Below are 19,613 nucleotides of genomic sequence, written 5' to 3' on the forward strand. Positions count from 1 at the left end.
TTTGTCAGTACTTTTTTTCAGATTTTAACATAATTTTTACATAAAACTATATGAATATATTTTTTAGTCAGTACTTGATTTTTTTCAAGGTTTGATAGTATGCCTTGAAAACCTAATAGTTACAATGAGCATAAAGTACATGTAAAATAAAGTGTAACATGGAAATAGTCAAAGTCTTCTTGTTTTGTAAATATTTTTTGTTTTGTTTTGTTTTCTTTATTTCTTGGACTTCATACAGTCTGTGAGTTGTTTCTGGGGGAGTGCAAGCCTCTGGGGTTAGCATCCCACTATCAGTGACTGCATATTATGTCTGTTCTTTTGTGACTGGGTTATCTCATTCAGGATGATATTCTCTAGATACAGCCATTTTCTTAAGAATTTGGTTAAGTCATTGTTTCTGGTGGCTGAGTAGTATTCCATTGTGTAAATGTACCACAATTTTTGTATCCATTCATCTACTGAAGGACATCTGGGTTCCTTCCACCTTCTGGCTATTATAAATAGAGCCGCTATGAACATTGTGGTGCATATATCTTTGTTGTGTATTAAAGTGTCTCTGGGGTATATGCCCAGAAGTGGAATAGCTGGGTCTTCAGGTAGTACTATATCCAATTTTCTGAGGTATCGCCAGACAGATTTCCAGAGTGGTTGTATTAGCTTGCAACCCCACCAACAGTGGAGAAGTGTTCCTCTTTCTCTGCAGCCTCGCCAGCATCTGCTGTCATCTGAGTTTTGGATCTTGGCCAATCTGACTGGTGTGAGGTGGAATCTCAGGGTTGTTTTGATTTGCATTTCCCTGATGGCTAAGGATGTCCAGCACTTCCTCAGATGTTTCTCGGCCATTCGGTGTTCCTCAACTGAAAACGTTTTGTTTAGCTCTGTACCCCATTTTTTAATAGGGTTATTTGATTCTCTGGTGTCTAGCTTTTTGAGTTTCTTGTATACCTTGGATATTAGGCCTTTATCTGATGTGGTGTTGGTAAAGATCTTTTCTCATTCTGTTGGTTGCCGTTTTGTTTTCTTGACGATGTCCTTAGCCTTACAGAAACTTTGCAATCTCATTAAGTCCCATTTGTTAATCTTTGACCTTAGAGCTTGAGCCATTGGTGTTTTGTTCAGGAAATTTTTTCCTATGCCTATGTGTTCTAAGGTTTTCCCTACTTTCTCATCTAATAGTTTCAGTGTATCTGGTTTAATGCGGAGATCTTTGATCCACTTACACTTGAGCTTTGTACAAGGAGATAAGAAAGGGTCTATTTTCATTCTTTTGCATGCTGAGTGCCAGTTGGACCAGCACCATTTGTTGAATAGGCTGTCCTTTTTCCATTGAATGTTTACTGCTCCTTTGTCAAAAATCAGGTGACCATATACATGAGGGCTCATTTCTGGATCTTCTATTATATTCCATTGATCCACATGCTTATATCTGTACCAGTAACATGCAGTTTTGAGCACAATTGCCTTGTAATATAGTTTGAGGTCAGGGATAGTGATTCCCACAGATGTTTTTTTGTTGTTGAGGATGGATTTTGCTATTCTAGGTCTTTTGTTATTCCATATGAAATTGCACATTGATCTTTCCAATTCCATGAAGAACTGGATTGGAATTTTGATGGGGATTGCATTGAATCTGTAGATTTCTTTTGGTAGGATGGCCATTTTTAAGATGTTGATTTTTTCAATCCATGAGCATGGGAGATCTTTCCATTTTATGAGATCCTCCTCAATTTCTTTCTTTAGAAGTTTGAAGTTCTTGTCATACAGGTATTTCACTTGCTTAGTTCGAATCACACCAAGGTATTTCATAGTTTTTGTGACGATTGTGAAGGGTAGCTTTTCCCTAATTTCTTTCTCCACATGTTTGTCCTTAGAGTATAGGAAGGCTACTGATTTGTTGGAGTTAATTTGTACCCAGCCACTTTGCTGAACTTGTTTATCAAATGGAGGATTTCTCTGGTGGAATGTTTGGGGTCACTCAAGTACACTATCATGTCATCAGCAAAGAGTGATGTTTTTATCTCTTCCTTTCTGATTTGTATCCCCTTGATCTCCTTTTACTGTCTAATTATTCCAGCAAGGACACCCAGTACTATGTTTAATAGGTAGGGGGAGAGTGGGCAGCCTTGACGAGTCCCTGATTTTAGTGGGATTGCTTCAAGTTTCTCGCCATTAAGTTTGATGTTGGCTGTTGGTTTGCTGCAAATTGCTTATATTATGTTTAAGTATGGGCCTTGGATTCCTGTTCTTTCCAGGACTTTTAACAGGAATGTGTGTTGGATTTTGTCGAATGCTTTCTCAGTGTCTAGTGAGATGACCATGTGATTTTGGTCTTTGAGTTTGTTTATATGGTGGATTACATTGATGGATTTCCTTATGTTAAACCATCCCTGCATCCCAGGGATGAAGCCTACTTGGTCATGATGAATGATCGTTTTGATGTATTCTTGGATTCGGTTTGCAAGGATTTTGTCATCAAAGAGATGAAGGAATGGAAGAGGAAATTAAAAACGGAAATTGACACAATAAAGAAAACACAAAAAGAGATAATCCTAGAGGTAAAACACCTAAAAAAGAAACCAGGAATCACAGAAGCAAGCATTTCCAATAGATTACAAGAGATGGAAGAGAGAATCTCGGGGACAGAAGACAACATTGTAAACATAGAAAAAACAGCCAGAGAAGATGCAAAAAACAAAAAGCTCCTAACCCAAAATGTCCAGGAAATCCAGGAATCAATGAGAAGACCGAACCTAAGGATAATAGGAATAGAAGAGGGAGAAGAGTATCAACTAAGAGGCACAGTAAATGTCTTCAACAAAATCATAGAAGAAAACTTCCCTACCCTCAAGAATGAGATGACCACGAGCATAAAAGAAGCCTTCAAACCTCCAAATAGGTCGGAACAGAAAAGAAATACCTCCTGACACATAATAGTAAAAACATCAAGTGCCCAAGCAAAGAAAGAATATTAAAAGCAGTAAGGGAAAAAGGTCAGGTAACATATAAAGGCAGGCCAATCAGACTCACACCCGATTTCTCAACAGAGACTATGAAAGGTAGAAGAGCCTGGACAGACATCATGCACACCCTAAGAGAGCACAAGTGCCAGCCCAAGCTGCTATACCCAGTAAAACTATCAATCACCATCGATGGATAGATGAAAATATTTCAAGACAAATCAAAATTTACACAATATCTGACCACAAACACAGCACTACAACGAATTATAGGTGGAAAACCCAATACAATGAGGGAAAATACAGCCGAGTAAAAACAAGAAAACTCCTAAACAAGAAAACTAAAAGAAGAAAAAGACACAGACACAACTCACCCAAAAAAAGCAATAATGGCAAGAAACAGAAACAACTATTCCTTGATATATATTAACATAAATGGACTCAACTCCTTAATAAAGAGACATATGCTATAAGACTGGATACATAAACAAAATCCAGCATTTTGCTGCATATAGGAAACTCATCTCAGAGACATAGACAGACACTATCTCAGAGTTAAAGGGTGGGAAAAAACTTCCAAGCAAACAGCTCCAAGCAGCAAGCTGGAGTGGCTATTCTAATATCGAATAAAGTAAATTTCCAACCAAAAGTTATCAAAAAAGATAAGGAAGGACACTTTTTACTCATTACCGGGAAAACCGGTCAGGAGAAACTCTCAATCCTTAACATATATGCTCCAAATGAAAAAGTACCCACATTCATAAAAGAAATCCTACTAAAGCTCAAAAAATATATTTTACCTTACACAATAATAGTGGGAGACTTTAATACCCACTCTCACCAATGGACAGATCATGGAAACAGAAACTGAACAAGGACACTGCAAAACTAGCAGAGACTTTGAACCAACTAGAATTAATAGATATATACAGAACATATTATCCTGAAGTAAAAGAATACACCTTCTTCTCACCACCCCATGGCACCTTCTCGAAAATTGACCACATAATTGGACACAGAGCGAGCCTCTATCGATTTAAGAAGATTGAAATACTCCCATGCATCCTCTCAGATCACCATGGTCTAAGGCTGGTCTTTAACAACAACAAAGACAACAAAAAGCCCACATACACATGGAAACTAAACAACGCTCTGTTAAAGGATAGCAGGGTCAAAGAAGAAATAAAAAAAGGAATTAAGGATTTTCTAGAATTCAATGAAAACGAAAACAAAACATACCCAAACCTATGGGATGCAATGAAACAGTACTGAGAGGAAAACTCATAGCCCTAAGTGCTTCCAAAAAGAAACTGGAGAGAGCTTACATCAGCAACCTGACAGCACAGCTAAAAGCCCTAGAACAGAAGGAAGCAGATATACCAAAAAAGAGTAGATGGCAAGAAATAATCAAAATTAGGGCACAAATAGACCAAATAGAATCAAAAAGAACCAGTGAAAAAAATCAACAAAATCAAGAGTTGGTTCTTTGAGAAAATCAACAAGATTGATAAACTCCTAGCAAGACTAACTAGAGGGAAAAGAGAGAGTATACAAATGAACAACATCAGAAAGGAAAGGGGGGACATAACAACTGAAACTGAGGAAATTCAAAAAATCATCAGATCCTACTACAAAAACTTATACTCCACAAAATTGGAAAATCTGGAGGAAATGGACGAATTCCTAGACAGATACAAGATCCCAAAGTTAAACCAGGACCAAGTAAACCATCTAAATAACCCTATAACACCTAAAGAAATAGAAGAAGTCATCAAAAGTCTCCCAACCAAAAAAAGCCCAGGTCCAGTCGGGTTAGTGCAAAATTTTATCAGACATTTATTGGGGATATAACACCAATACTCTCCAAACTATTCCAAAAGATAGAATCAGATGGAATACTACCTAACTCATTTTTTGAGGCTACATTAACCCTTGTACCTAAACCACACAAAGCCCCTACAAGGAAAGAGAACTTCAGACCAATCTCACTTATGAACATTGATGCAAATCCACCTCACACCAACCAGAAAAACTAAGATCAAAAATTCAGATGACAGCAGATGCTGGGGAGGATAAGGAGAAAGAGGAACACTCCTCCACTGTTGGTGGGGTTGTAAACTGGTACAACCACTCTGGAAATCAGTCTGGTGATTTCTCAGAAAATTGGACATAGTACTACCTGGAGACCCAGTTATTCTACTTCTGGGTATATACCCCAAAGATGCTCCAACATACAATAAGAATGCATACACCACAATGTTCATAGCCGCCCTATTTATAATAGCCAGAAGCTGAAAAGACCCCAGATATCTTTCAGTAGATGAATAGATAAAAATTTGTGGTATAGTTACATGATGAAGTACTACTCAGCTATCAAAAACAATGACTTTATAAAATTCCTTAAAAAATCGATGCATCTAGAGAATATCATCCTGAGTGAGGTAACCCAGTCAGGAAAGAACAGATATAATATGCAGTCACTGATATTTGGATACTAACCCGAGAAACTCTAAACATCTGCAAAACAACTAATGACTATATGAAGTTCAAGAAAAAACAAAGGCCAAAAAAGAAAAAAAGAAAACATTATGCTTAATGTTTACACAGCAAGAAAAATTTGACTATTTCCAGGTTATACCTTGTTTTACATGTACTTTATGCTCATTGTAACTAGATTTTAATGCATACTCTCAATCCTTTAAAAACATCAAGTACTGACAAAAATATATGCATATATTTTTATCAAAAATGCTTAAAATCTGTACATTTATCTTTGTTTTTTAAAATAAAGTTGTTCAATAAAAAAAAAAGATTTCATCTGACTAATGTGTATTCTGGGTTAGAAAGAGCCAAGAAAGAATAAAGGACATTTAAGTGAGGCATTGCTTCTTTGTTTATGATTCTCTTTCTTTGATATCTTTCCTTTTCCTTGCTTTTGTGATTTGTGTCTCTTATCTAAATACATGTAGTGAACTTATTACTTTTAACAAATTAACCTATGTATCACTTTCAATATGTATGCTTCAATTTGGGAAGTAAGAATATCCAAAAGTTTATTTTTGTAAAATTTCATTCTGTAACACAATATGATCATTGACATTGTTTTTATATTACGTCTAGAGGTTTATCTTCTAATAGGATACAGATTTTTAGCTGTAGCAAGATTTACTTTTTCCTATTCATCACTTTCCTAGTAACCAACATTCTTTCTCTGTATCTTACCTATTTTAAAGTCATGTGAAGGTGAAATCACATAGTGTTCTTCTTCTCCAAACCACTCTAAATGTATCTATATTCTCACCAAAATGTTGTAGTGCCAGCTTCTTTTCTCTACCCCTCACCAGTCCTCAACCAAACTCTTTTCTATTTGTGGCAGCCATTCTTACAGCTGTGAAGTGACTGCTTGTTGTGGCTTTAATTTACATTTCCATAATGATTCATAATGTTGAACACTTTTTCAAATACCAAGCCATTTGTACATCTTCTTGGAAAAGTAAGTCTCAGTGGTTGTAGGTATCAAAGGGTAGCAACATGTGCAGAAGAAAACAAAAAGTTGGGAGATGTCTAGACACCAAAATTAAACACTACTGGAAGTCATGTGGTTATGAGATGCAGAGAAATCAGGTATTTATTTTGCATCTGATAAGATCTTGTACCTGGAAGTTTCATGGCTCAGGAAAAGATGGCAGCTGGTTAGATGTGTTGGTCAGAAGTCCCCAGGTGGTCTTGGCAGGCATGGTGAGGTTGTGAGAATTAATGAACACATCAGAGACACATGGTTTTTGTTTCCAAACTAATGTTACTTTCTGGGCTCTTAGTAAACTGGATATACTATAATTAATGTCCCATACTAATTCCATTACTCCAACCTAGCCCAGTGATTTACAAACCATCTTGGGTTAAAGGCTATCACCCCTCTAAAAACAATATAACCGATATTTACAAACCATCTTGGGTTAAAGGCTATCACCCCTCTAAAAACAATATAACTAAAAACAATATTCCTTTATTGCTAAGCTGGTGATAAAAATATAATTCAAAATCCAGTCTAATATAATTCAAATTTTCAGCCTCTGAGCTTTTGAAACCTGTGTTTTTAAACATCAAGTTTTCCAGCAATTCATCTTCACCAGCTAAGATAGGTATACTCACTCATCAAGCCTTCCCACCTACCAGAGACCTCAGGTTCACCATGAATTTCTGTAAGAGAAAATATTTCACCTTGCTTTGTTAGTGTGCCCTCTTGTTTTTCTGTAATCTCTGTTTTGTGATAACTGAAAACAGAATCAGATAGTTTTCACATCTCATTAGTCAAATCAATATTTGTTATGTAAGCAACCTGAAGTTTTGCCAACTGCAATAGGAAAGCTTTAGACAAGTTTGAGACAAAGGATGAAATTGGAGAAGAATTAAAATAGTTTCAACAAAAACTAAGAACAATTTTTAATTTGCAAAATTACATATTTCTGTGAAGATCCCATGATAAAATCAGCTAAGGAATAGAAAACCTAAACTAAAAGACTCAACAGTTCAGGCATCATCTACTATATGGCTTCTTTAGACCTCATTTTTCTCTAAAGAGAAGCCTAAGGGCTGCCATGAGGAGCTAGCTGGCAGAGATGTGCCTCAATGCAGGTAAGATAATCAGAGAGTGAGCTTCATGCAGGGGAAAAAGAGTTTGACAAATACAAACATTCATTTAAATAAAAAGCTTGATTCCTGCACAAATGAGCTACAATTATTCAGAGTGCTGCATGCAGAACCAGGGCTTAGAGCAAGAGAAGTTGGGCATTGGTGATTTAAAAAAAAAAAGAAAAAACCAGAGCATCTCACTGGCAGAGGAGAGCATTGGAGCATAAGAGGACAGACTTGTCCAACTTTCAGGACAGTGTTAAGATGCATACCATATTCTTTCTCCCATGTTTAGCTAAGTCTCTGCTGTTTCTTGAAAATATCTCTGGCCAGAGCTGGATCTTTGTAAGCATCATAAAAGAAGAGCCCAATTGCCAATTTGAATCTTACTAAGATTAATGGCTTTGATTGGAAAGATAAATATACAAATTTAAATCTTAATGAGGATAAGTAACCCCTTGTTGCAAAAGTAGAGAAGCCTGAGGAAAGTAACCATAATAACAGCTGTAGTCCCAAAGTGCTCCATATGTGTCTTGACCTATGGCCAGCATTTCAATTACAACTCACTGACCCTGATTCATTTGTACTCACAACAGTGTGTGTAGGTTGGGTATTGTTATCAGTTCTGGATTTTAGCTAGAAAAGAAGTCTTGGAGATGGTGTAGCCTTTATTTTTTTGTAACATAATACCTGAAATGATCAACTTATAAAGAGAAAAGCTTTCCTCTGACTCAGTTTTTGAAGGCTCAAGTTCATGATCTACAGACTTCACTGATTTGGGTTTGACGTATGGCAACAATATGTGATGAAGAAATTCCACTCATCTGATGACTGGAGTACATAAAACAAAGAGAGAGGGAGAGCAGAATCCCATAGTAATCCCCTTCAAATGTTCAGCCTCAGTGACTTGGAAAACACTCGAACTTGTGCGTGCATGCACAGACGTTCGCGAGCGTGAGCGCACGCGCACACACACACACACACACACACATGCACACACACACACGAAGAGGGGAAGAGAGAGAGGGAGAGACACAGTATTCTTGCATCTTAAACGTTTTACCACTTTCCAATAATGTCCTTCTGCAGAGCACATGTTTAGCTTTTTAGTTCATGGGCTTTGTGAGGAAATAAGGTCCAAATACCAACAGAGGCAATAAGAGATTTGTGCTGCTCTACAGAGAATAAAAATTAAATGTAGGATCTATCCCAGCCTGTGTAATTTTTAGTTGCTTCCAGAGGTTAGGCTGTAAGTATCTTCTCTTTCACCAAATCCCACAGAGCCTTGGAGATTCCATCTCCAGCTCCTTATTAACTGATGTGTTCATTCATATTTCACTTTCTCTTTAAGCCTAAAGAAAATGGTGTGACCTTTCCCTTTCTCACATTGTACAGATAAGTTGGAAGGACAGAACTCACAGCCTCTCTACATGATGTCCCGTACTCAGAATGATTTCTTTTTTTTTTTTTTTTTTCTGCCTGTTCCAATGTTACTCCCAAGATTCCACTGAGGTTCTAACTTCAATATATATTCCCAGGTATTCAGTCCATACAAGCTTTTCTTTCTTCTCTATTATTTCTAGAATTTATTGTTCCCAACCTTTGCTTCCTGACAACTCACTTCTTCCCCATTTTGCGCGTAGGCATCCTATATCCTCAGTTGTGTTAGAAATTACTCAAGAGCAATGCTCATCTGAGCTCTTCACAGTGTCTATCACATGGCTAAATGGGTCAAAGCATTGTTTAAAATAAACTGAAACAAAAGGAAAAATACTGAAGGACAACTAAACTTAACAGATTAGATTTTCCTATGTGCACCATTTTTTTAAACAATGAGAAGATTATCTTTGGGAAACCCATGTGCAGGTATGATTAGAAGTAATCTCACAAAGGCTAACTTTAGGACATGTTGGAATGGGTTCCTGGTTTGGGATAAGTTTCAGGGCTGCATCTTCATTCTACCTAAAACACTCTGTAATCCAGTTACCAAATGAGTGAGCAAATCAGTGAATTTCAGCTGCCACTCATCCACACTCAAGCTCCCCCCACAGCACGTAGAGAGTGTTCTGCATAATTCAGTCTTTTATCTGAAAGAAACAGGTATGGCACCCATATAATGTATATCTTATCTCCTCTGCTTTCCAGATGAGAAGACAGTGTTGTTCAAGTATAAACAATCTGCCTAAAGTCAGAGTTGGGCGCACACCAGAAGCAGCTTTCAGAATCCCAAGCTGCTTTAATCTTTGTTTCCAAATCCCCAGTCAAGTAGCTCTCCCTGCCTCCTGAATCTGTTCCTTCTCTGAAGCACAGAGAAGCTATCAGAAAACCTACAGAACCCAGGATCCCTCACTGCCTCTAAACACTAGTTTATCAGATTTTACCTATTAATTGTTCATCTTTATAAATACTACCACCATCTTTTCTCTTCTTCTTTGGAGGTACATTAGAAATCAGATTTGTTTCTACACTCCAGTTGTTATAACATGTCACTTGACTTCTCCAAATCCTAACTGAGAGCCACTTTGAAGCCTTCCTAATACAATGAGAAATATGTGCTTATAACCATAAAACAAGATTACAGAGAGGTGGTGAGTAATTGAAGCTCATAATTCAATATATGCTAAATGTAAACTACCATTGGGAGGAGAGGTTATTTATTTATTTATTTATTTATTTTTTGGCTGGGATCACAGGAAGCATCTTAAAACAGAAGAACTTGATTATATGGAAAAAGATGGCAGAAAGAGAGTGAGGTGGTGTCTCTAGAGTCAGCAGACAGAGAGCAATGAGTGGTGGTTCTCAGTGTGAAAGTTCTCAGCTTTCTTGGTTCAATCTTGTGAGACACCCCCCCCCAACCCATGGGATATTGCTGCCAACATTTCAGGCAAGATTTTTCTTTTGCTGAACTTTTCTAGAAGTACACTTATAGATATGGCCAGTGGTGATTCCGTCTTATCATGTAACAATGAAGATTAACTATCACTGTAGCATACCATACTTTCTAACTGTGCAGCCTTAGGCAAACTGCTTAACTACTCTGTGACCAGTTTCTATACACATGAGACAGAGATGACCTTAATAGAATCACCCATTCCAAATTTTTAATAAGGAATAAATATGAGACACATAAGTAGAGCAAAATTATTTAGTGAACCCAGATGCTCTGTGTGCCCCTATTGTTTTCTGTGCCAACTTCATGCATACAGCCTCCTGCATTATCTAGAAGGCACATGGTCTGCTTTTCAGAGTTTGTTGCAATCAAGTTGTCCTGTACAGACTACAGTGTAATTTGTTATATATTAGTGATTTCTACCCATTTTACCACCAAAATCATTATCCTTTTATTGCTAGAACATTCAATTCCTTGTTTTGACCTTTATTCTAACTATTGAGGGCCTGAGTTCTTTTCTAGATGACTTCTTATGTTTCAGATATTCTAAAATAACAGTTTTGAAGCTTGCCATTAAGCTAATGCTACAACCTGTGCCCTACTATGAAGATATCATCTAATATTTTCATGTTTATTATATCTCAAGATTAAACATGAACTCTGTGGATATACATAGCTCAGAGGAGAGTGACAATATCTTGTTTCCATTTGGAATTGGTTATGTCCTTGTAAGTTAGAAGTTGATGTGCAAAGGGTTTCCTGAGAATTTCTTGATACTGCCTGTATCCCGGGGTTTTGGCTAAGATATCTCTGCTCTATGATTTTATCCTCAATGTGTCCACTTTATAAGACATGAACAGTATTAAAGGCTGTTATATTTCTATACTAACTGCAAATTTTTATTTGAAATATCTGAGTTCTGGCATGGATAATAAAAATATTTGCCATCATACATTAAGAGTTATTGAACCCATTCCATTATGCAAGGCCACTTCAAGGGCTAACTCTACCAGGAAGACTACTTTGATTCCCTCCAAAATTAATAAACTTACATTTTTTGAACTCCTTGAATTAAGTAAATGGAAGTACACACAAGCATCACTTCATTACAGTGAGAATTGATAATCCAGAGGACAAAGTCTGGTCCTAACAGTTAGAAATATGAAGACAAATATTTGCCATGGATAGAAAGAAAAAATGGTATAAGGAGAGCCAAAACTCAGTATAATTTCCTGAGAAACTACCACATCACACTGAATACTTTCAAGCAAACCCTCTCACTCTCCTACCTCCTTAGGACCCCAAGATAGGTGGAATTGCTTTCCAAAAATGTCATTAGTTAATAGATATTTTTTGAGTAGGATAAAATGATGAGGTATTCTTTGGCAACCTAAAGTAGAGAAAATTTAAGAGATATACTAGAAAGACAGTCAGTAGCCCTATAATTTACTAGGCCATTATGAGCCTTAGTTTTACAGAAAACATTGCTGAGATTTCTGCTAAGGACATGAAGTTGGAGAGGTGTGGCTATAATAGGATAAAATAGCAAATCTTCTCAAGAAGAAATATCAATGATAATGGACTTAGAAGTTTATTAGTTATTGGATTCTGAACCAAATGAATCCCTGACCCCTTGCTACTTTTTAAACTATCTTGAAAAACCTGTATGCCACTTAATAAACCCCTGTTCTTGATATTTTACTCCTCATCATTGCTCTTTTTGTTCACTGTACCTCAGACAAAATACTTTATTGGTCTTCCAGAAAACTTCCCTGATTCTATCTCCACTTTGAATTCACATTGGGAACCCCTATCCTCTTCTACCCATCTCTAGATGGTGCTACTTCATTCAGAAAAGCAGACAGCAGCTGTTCCTGTCTACACACAGGACACAGTTGATCCAGTCCTTACTGAGGGAGGGTGTTGTATTAACATCTCTTATTTCTATCCTAAGAATAAATTCCTGTTTACCCTATGTCCTGTATACCACTACCTTGAGCCTATTAGGGGGACTGGACTCATTTCTAGGTGGTTGGCCACATTCTAGTTCCTTTAAAGCACTTTCAAGGTGACCATTAAACTGAAATCCCCAAAGTCTTTTATACCCTCACTTTAAATTTGCTGATGGGCTTCCAAATTATGATAGACACTAAAATGATATGCAAGGTTAAAAGCCTTGCTTACTTGCTCACCATCACATCCCGTTCAGCTGCTCTGACTTTCCTTTACTTTTTTAAAAATAATCCCTACTCTTCATCCTGTAAATAGTGTAGCTCCTCTGGTGGAGCTCCTTCTGAGAATCCTCTGCTAGTCTTTTTATTGTTGATAAAGCACTAGTTCTTAAGGAAAATCTGGATTCTCTGCTCCCCTGGAACCATGCTTTTTTCTCATATCATTAATCTCTATTTGTCATGTTAGGTTCATTTGTATGATCAATTAACTAGTAATAAGAGTATAAGTTACACTAGGGACTTATCTTAGGTTGTGTTTGCCTATTATACATAAAGCATTGCATCCCAGCATCACAAAAACTAGGTATTGTTGTATCCTAATACTTGGAAAGTAGAACAAATAAGATCAGGTGTTTAGGATAATCTTTTACTATGTAATGAGTTTAATAAAAGCTTGGGCTACATGAGATTATCTATCATAGATAGATGAGATAGACAGACAGACAGACAGAGAAAAGTACTATGTGGTTCTCTCTCACTTCTGCAAGTACCAGAGGACAGAAACAATGTTTTAGCTTTAATCCCAACTACACCCTCAGGGCAGCATGATGCCTCATTCTGTTCACTCAGAAAATAATGACAAAAAGGATGAAAAACTCAGGTGCCAGCAAATGGAACAACAGAGTTCTGCTGGAGCTGGAGGCTTTCCTGCTGGGAAGATAGGAGTCCGTACCAGAGAGTATTTTGTCTATGCTTGTCCCACTCATTTCCAGTCTTGTGACAGTGGGAAGGTTGCCTAACCTTGTCCCTTTTACCCAGGATCTATCAGCCTGGCTTACCAGATCCCTACCTGCCAGGTTCACTCACCTTCCTGTAAGCTCTGGTCTTTTTTTCCTGCCACATTTATTACCTTAATTTCCCATACTATCTTACTACTTCCATGCCTACCTATCTAGTTCTAGAGCACGGAAGTGTCAGAAATGTACTCTACACCCCTGGTATGCTTACTTTTATCCAAGTCTTAGATGTATCCTCTGTTAAGTCAAAATAGAAATGCTTCCTTCTAGCCCAGTGTGGAGGTGCATGCCTTTAACACTTAGGAGTCAGAGACAGATAGATTTCTGTAAATTTAATACTGGTATGGTCTATACTGTAATATCCTCTGCTGAAGAATAGAACAAGAGGGGTGGGCAGGGAAGGAGGGAGGAAAGTTAATAAGTTTCCTTTTTATAGATACTCTGAGAATTACATACAGAAACAGGAATTCAATACAACCTAGTAGGTTCTAAATAAACACTGGTTCTTTTCCTGTGTGAATATTTAACCTTCTTATCTAGGAGCTAATGCAAACTTCTATAATGAAGAATTCTTAAATCAAAGACTTGGGTCAAGTTCTGACTCCTTCATGGGCTAGGTACATGACCTTTGGCAAACCTATTGCTTTGACTCTACCTCATTCTCTAAAACTGGCTAATAAAAAAACCAATGTTCCAGGATAAGAAAGGAAAAAGATAACCAATGTCAATGTGTTCACTCAATGTTTTGCACAGAAACCCTTAATAAACATCGTTTATTGTTCTGGCACCTTAATTACTTCAAAGGGTCAACAATGCCCGAACCTGGTAATAATAATAAATATTGTTAATAATAAATAGTGGTAAACAATAGCATATCTATTCATATGTGCCTCCATAGAGCGGCTAGATGTTCATAGAAACGCAAAGATTCCTTTCTAGAGGCCAGCTTGTGCCTGCATCCAAGACTTTTGCTACTTTCTATAGCTTGCCATCTGACTCAGCACCTCTGTGTACAGGTGTTGTGGTAAATATATACATAGCCTTTGCTTTGTGTGAGCACTTAGACTTAACAACAACTCTTACTCTCAGCCCTCAAGTCTTTATTTGCAGTTTATAGGAGCTTAAGAGGCAAGAGCTATGGAAGAAAAAAACATCCCTAAGGGCTAGCTGTAGTACTTTGAAACCATCTTCACTGTCCTCTCCAATATCACTACACTTCTGAGTGAGATAGCATGTATGCAGGATGCCTTCTTTAGTGTTACTTTTGACATGTAGCAGTCAATAGAGCCTGATACCAAGAATTGCAAATAAGGAGGGGAAGCTACACTTTCCTCACCAATTGTTAGTTAAAGTAAAGCTCTTGGATGTTTGAAGATTAGCCAAGTGTTCTCCTGTCTACCCCTTTTAAGAGGCATCATGGAAATTAGACAAAGGTTATAGCTGCAATATGATTAGAGGACATCACTTTTTCCTATCTAATCTACTGGACTTTAGAAGGGAATTGTTGCTTAGAAAAACAAGGGATTAAAAGTAGAAGTATCTATGAAGTCTATACCTTCCCTATGTCACACAGAAACTGAGAAGGGGACAGTGACTTGCTCAGTAACAAATGACTCATTGGTGAAAGAACCATATCCAGAAACATGAGTCCTTGCTGGCAGTATGTCTATAAAATGCCTAAAGCCCAAATGTGATACTTTATATAGAGAGAGACCATCTTACATTTACAGAGCAAGGAAGCCATCAAAATTCAGGATATCAAAAACTATTCTCAACAATAAAAAAACATCTAAGTAAATATCCATCCTTGATCTCACATTGTATTTCAGATCAATTGTGATAAATACTGAATGGTATTGGTACAAAGACATGCAGGTAGATCAATAGCATAGAATTGAAGACCCAGAAATGAACCCACATACCAATGGTCATTTGATTTTTGACAAAGGAGCTAAAAATTATCAATATATAAATGACAGCCTCTTCAATAAATGATGCTGGTTCAACTGGCAGTCAGCATGTAGCAGAATGCAAATAGATCCATTCTTAACTCTTTCTACAAAGCTAAACTCAAAGTGAATCAAAGGCCTCCACCAAAAACCAGGTACATTGAAACATATTTTAAAAAGTGGGAAAAGGCTTAGAATACATAGGCACAGGGGAAATTTTCTTGAACAGAACACCAATGGCTAATGTTCTAAGATTAAAATATCACCAAATGGGACCTCATAGTATTACAAAGCTTGTGTAAAGCAAAAGGCTATGTCTATTTCAAAAATCGGCAAATATCCAATACATACAAAGAACTCAAGAAGTTGTATTCCAGAGAATCAAATAACTATATATATTTTTAAATGGGGTACAGAGCTAAACAAAGAATTCTCAACTGAAATATACCGAATGGTTGAGAAGCACCTAAAGAAATGTTCATCATCCCTAGTCATCAGGGAAATGCAAATCAAAACTACTCCATGATTCCACATTACACCAGTCATAATGATTAATATCAAAAACGCAAATGACAAGAAATGCTGACAAGAATGTGAAGAAAGAACACTCCCCCATTTTTGGTGGGATTGCAAGCCTGTACAAGTACTCTGGAAATCAGTCTGGTGGTCCCTCGGACAATTGGGCATAGTACTAACTGAGGACCCAGGTATACCTCTCCTGGATATATACCCAAAAGATCCTTCCAACATCTAAGAAGGACACATGCTTCACCATGTTCATAACAGCCTTATTTGTAATAGCCAGAAGCTGGAAAGAATCCAGATGTCCTTCAAGTGATAGATACAGGAAATATGGTACATTTACCCAACGAAGTACTTCTCAGCTATATAAAACAATGACTTTATGAAATTCTTAGAAAAATTAATGGAACTAAAAGCTATCATTATGAGTGAGATTACCCAGTCACAAAAGTACACACATGGTATTTACTCAGTTTTGAATGGATACAATGCCAAAAAGCTCTGAATATCCAAGAAATAATTCACAGAATTTATGAAACTCAAAAAGAAGGAAGGCCAGAATGTGGATGCCTCCATTCTTCTTACAAGGTAGAACAAAATACTCACAGGAAGAAATACAGGGACAAACAGAGGAGCAGGGATTAAAGAAAAGATTACCCAGTGACTGCCTTACCTGGTGATTCATCCCATATGCAGCCACCAAACCCAAGCACTATTACGGATACCAAGAAGTGCTTACTGACAGGAGCTTGATATGGTTGTCTCCTCCGAGTCTCTGCCAGAGTCATACTGATACAGATGAGAATGCTTACAGCTAACCATCAGACTTATTATGGAGACACCAAGGAAGGAGCTAGAGAAAGGACTGAATAAGCTGATAGGGTCTGCAATCCCATGGAAGAACATTATTAACCAACCAAACCCTCCAGAGCTCCCAGGGACTAAAACACCAATCAATGAATAAACAAGTAGTGACCCATGGCTCTAGCTGCATACGTAGCTAAGGATAGCATTGTCTGGCATCAATGGGAGGTAACTTGGTCTAGTGAAGGTTCTCCTTTCAGTGTAGGGGAATGCCAATGTTCTAAAGTGGAATAGGGTGATTTGGAAATGTAGCACCTTAATAGAAGCAAAGGGAGGGTGAAGAAAGGATGGGAGTTAGAGTAAAGGAGCTAACATTTGAAATGTAAACACAGAAAATATCCAATAAAAATAAAAAAAGGAAAAAATTTAGGAAACTAAAATTAAACAGGTGTTTTCTTTAAAAAGGAAAGAAATGAATCCCTGAAAGTATAACAGAAAATAACATTTCCTGTTATAAAAGAAAAATATAAAGAAATCTGTGCAAGGCCTAAATATTGGAATAGAAGCAGTAAATTAAACACAAACTGAGGGAATTCTGGAGATAGAAAGCATAGGGAAAACAACAGGAACAACATACAACAGATGTAAGAATCACCAACAGAGACGGAAGTTAGAATCTCAAGTATAGAAGATACAATTCAAGAAATTGATACATCAGTCAATTAAAAGTGTTAAATCATAATCATTTCTAACATAAACATCTGGAAAAATTTGGGTATCATGAAAAGACCTATCCTAAGAATAATAAGAATAGAAGAGGATGAAGAGTCTCAGCTCAAAGGCCCAAAAAATATTTTCAACAAAATCATAAAAGAAAACTTTCCCAACCTAAAGAGATGCCTATAATTATACAAGAAGCTTATAGAATACCAATTAGACTGGATCAGAAAAGAAAATTCTCCCAATACACAATAATCAAAACCAAAAAAATCTATAGAGCAAAGGAAGAATATTGAAAGTGACAAGGGAAAAAGGCCAGCTACCATATGAAGACAGACTTATTAGAATTACACCCGACTTCTAAACAGAGATTCTGAAAACTAGTAGGGCCTGGTCAGATACCTTGTAACCTCTAAAAAGAACCACAGGTGCCAACATAAACTACTATATTCAGTAAAACTCTCAATCATGATAGATGGAGAAACCAAGATATTTCAAGACAAATCCAGATTCAAATAATATCTATCTACAAATCCAGCTCTTCAGAAAATATTAGAAGAAAAAACCCATACCAACAAGGATATCTAAGCAAAAACAGGAAATAAGTAATTCCATACTAGCCAATGCAAGGGAAGCACACACACACACACACACACACACACACACACACACATACATACACACAAATACCATCAACATCAAAATAAGAGGAAATCACAATTACTGGTCATTAATATCTTTCAACATCAATGGACTTAATTCCCCCAATTAAAGAAAACACAAGCTAACAGAATGAATGTGAAACAGTGTTCATCATTCTGCTGAATACGAGAAACATACCTAAGCAATAAAAAAGTAGGCATTACCCCAGAGTAAATGGATAGAAATGGTTTCTCAAGCAAACAGACCTAAGAAGTTAACTAAAGTATCCATTCTAATATCTAATAAAATACCAACTCCACATCAGATAGAGGCCTAATATCTAAGGTATACAAAGAACTCAAAAAGCTAGACACCAGAGAATCAAATAACCCTATTAAAAAATGGGGTACAGAGCTAAACAAAACGTTCTCAGTTGAGGAATATCGAATGGCTGAGAAATATCTGAGGAAGTACTCGACATCCTTAGCCATCAGGGAAATGCAAATCAAAACAACCCTGAGATTCCACCTCACACCAGTCAGATTGGCCAAGATCCAAAACTCAGATGACAGCAGATGCTGGCGAGGTTGCGGAGAAAGAGGAACACTTCTCCACTGTTGGTGGGGTTGCAAAATTGGATATAGTACTACCTGAAGACCCAGCTATTCCACTTCTGGGCATATACCCCAGAGACACTTTAATACACAACAAAGATATATGCACCACAATGTTCATAGCAGCTCTATTTATAATAGCCAGAAGCTGGAAAGAACCCAGATGTCCTTCAGAAGATGAATGGATACAAAAATTGTGGTACATTTACACAATGGAATACTACTCAGCCACCAGAAACAATAACTTAACCAAATTCTTAAGAAAATGGCAGCATCTAGAGAATATCATCCTGAGTGAGATAACCCAGTCACAAAAGAACAGACATAATATGCAGTCCCTGATAGTGGGATGCTAACCCCAGAGGCTTGCACTCCCCCAGAAACAACTCACAGACTGTATGAAGTCCAAAAAATAAAACTAAACAAAATAAAAAAAAATCTTTATACAACAAGAAAACTTTGACTATTTCCATGTTACATTTTGTTTTACGTGTACTTTATGCTTATTGTAACTATTAAGTTTTCAATGCCTACTATCAAACCTTTAAAAAAATCAAGTACTGACTAAAAAATATATTCATATAGTTTTATGTAAAAATCATTTTAAAATCTGAAAAAAAAAGTACTGACAAAAATGTATTGTATAATTTTATGCAAAAAAATACTTAAAATCTGTACATTTATCTTTGTTTTGTAAAATAAAGTTGTTAAAAAATAAATAAACTTTTAACCAAACTTAAGCAAAACAGGAAAAAATACTTTATACTTCTCAAAAAAATCTGCTGAAATAATAACTTAATTCTGAACATCTATGCCCCAATCACATTTATAAAAAAAACCTACCTAAAACTTAAAAAAGGAATCCTATACAACCTAACTATACTATGGTTTAGTTTATATTCAAAAGACTCTACA

This window comes from Micromys minutus (assembly GCF_963924665.1).
Source record: "Micromys minutus genome assembly, chromosome: 24".
Taxonomy (NCBI): Eukaryota; Metazoa; Chordata; class Mammalia; order Rodentia; family Muridae; genus Micromys; species Micromys minutus.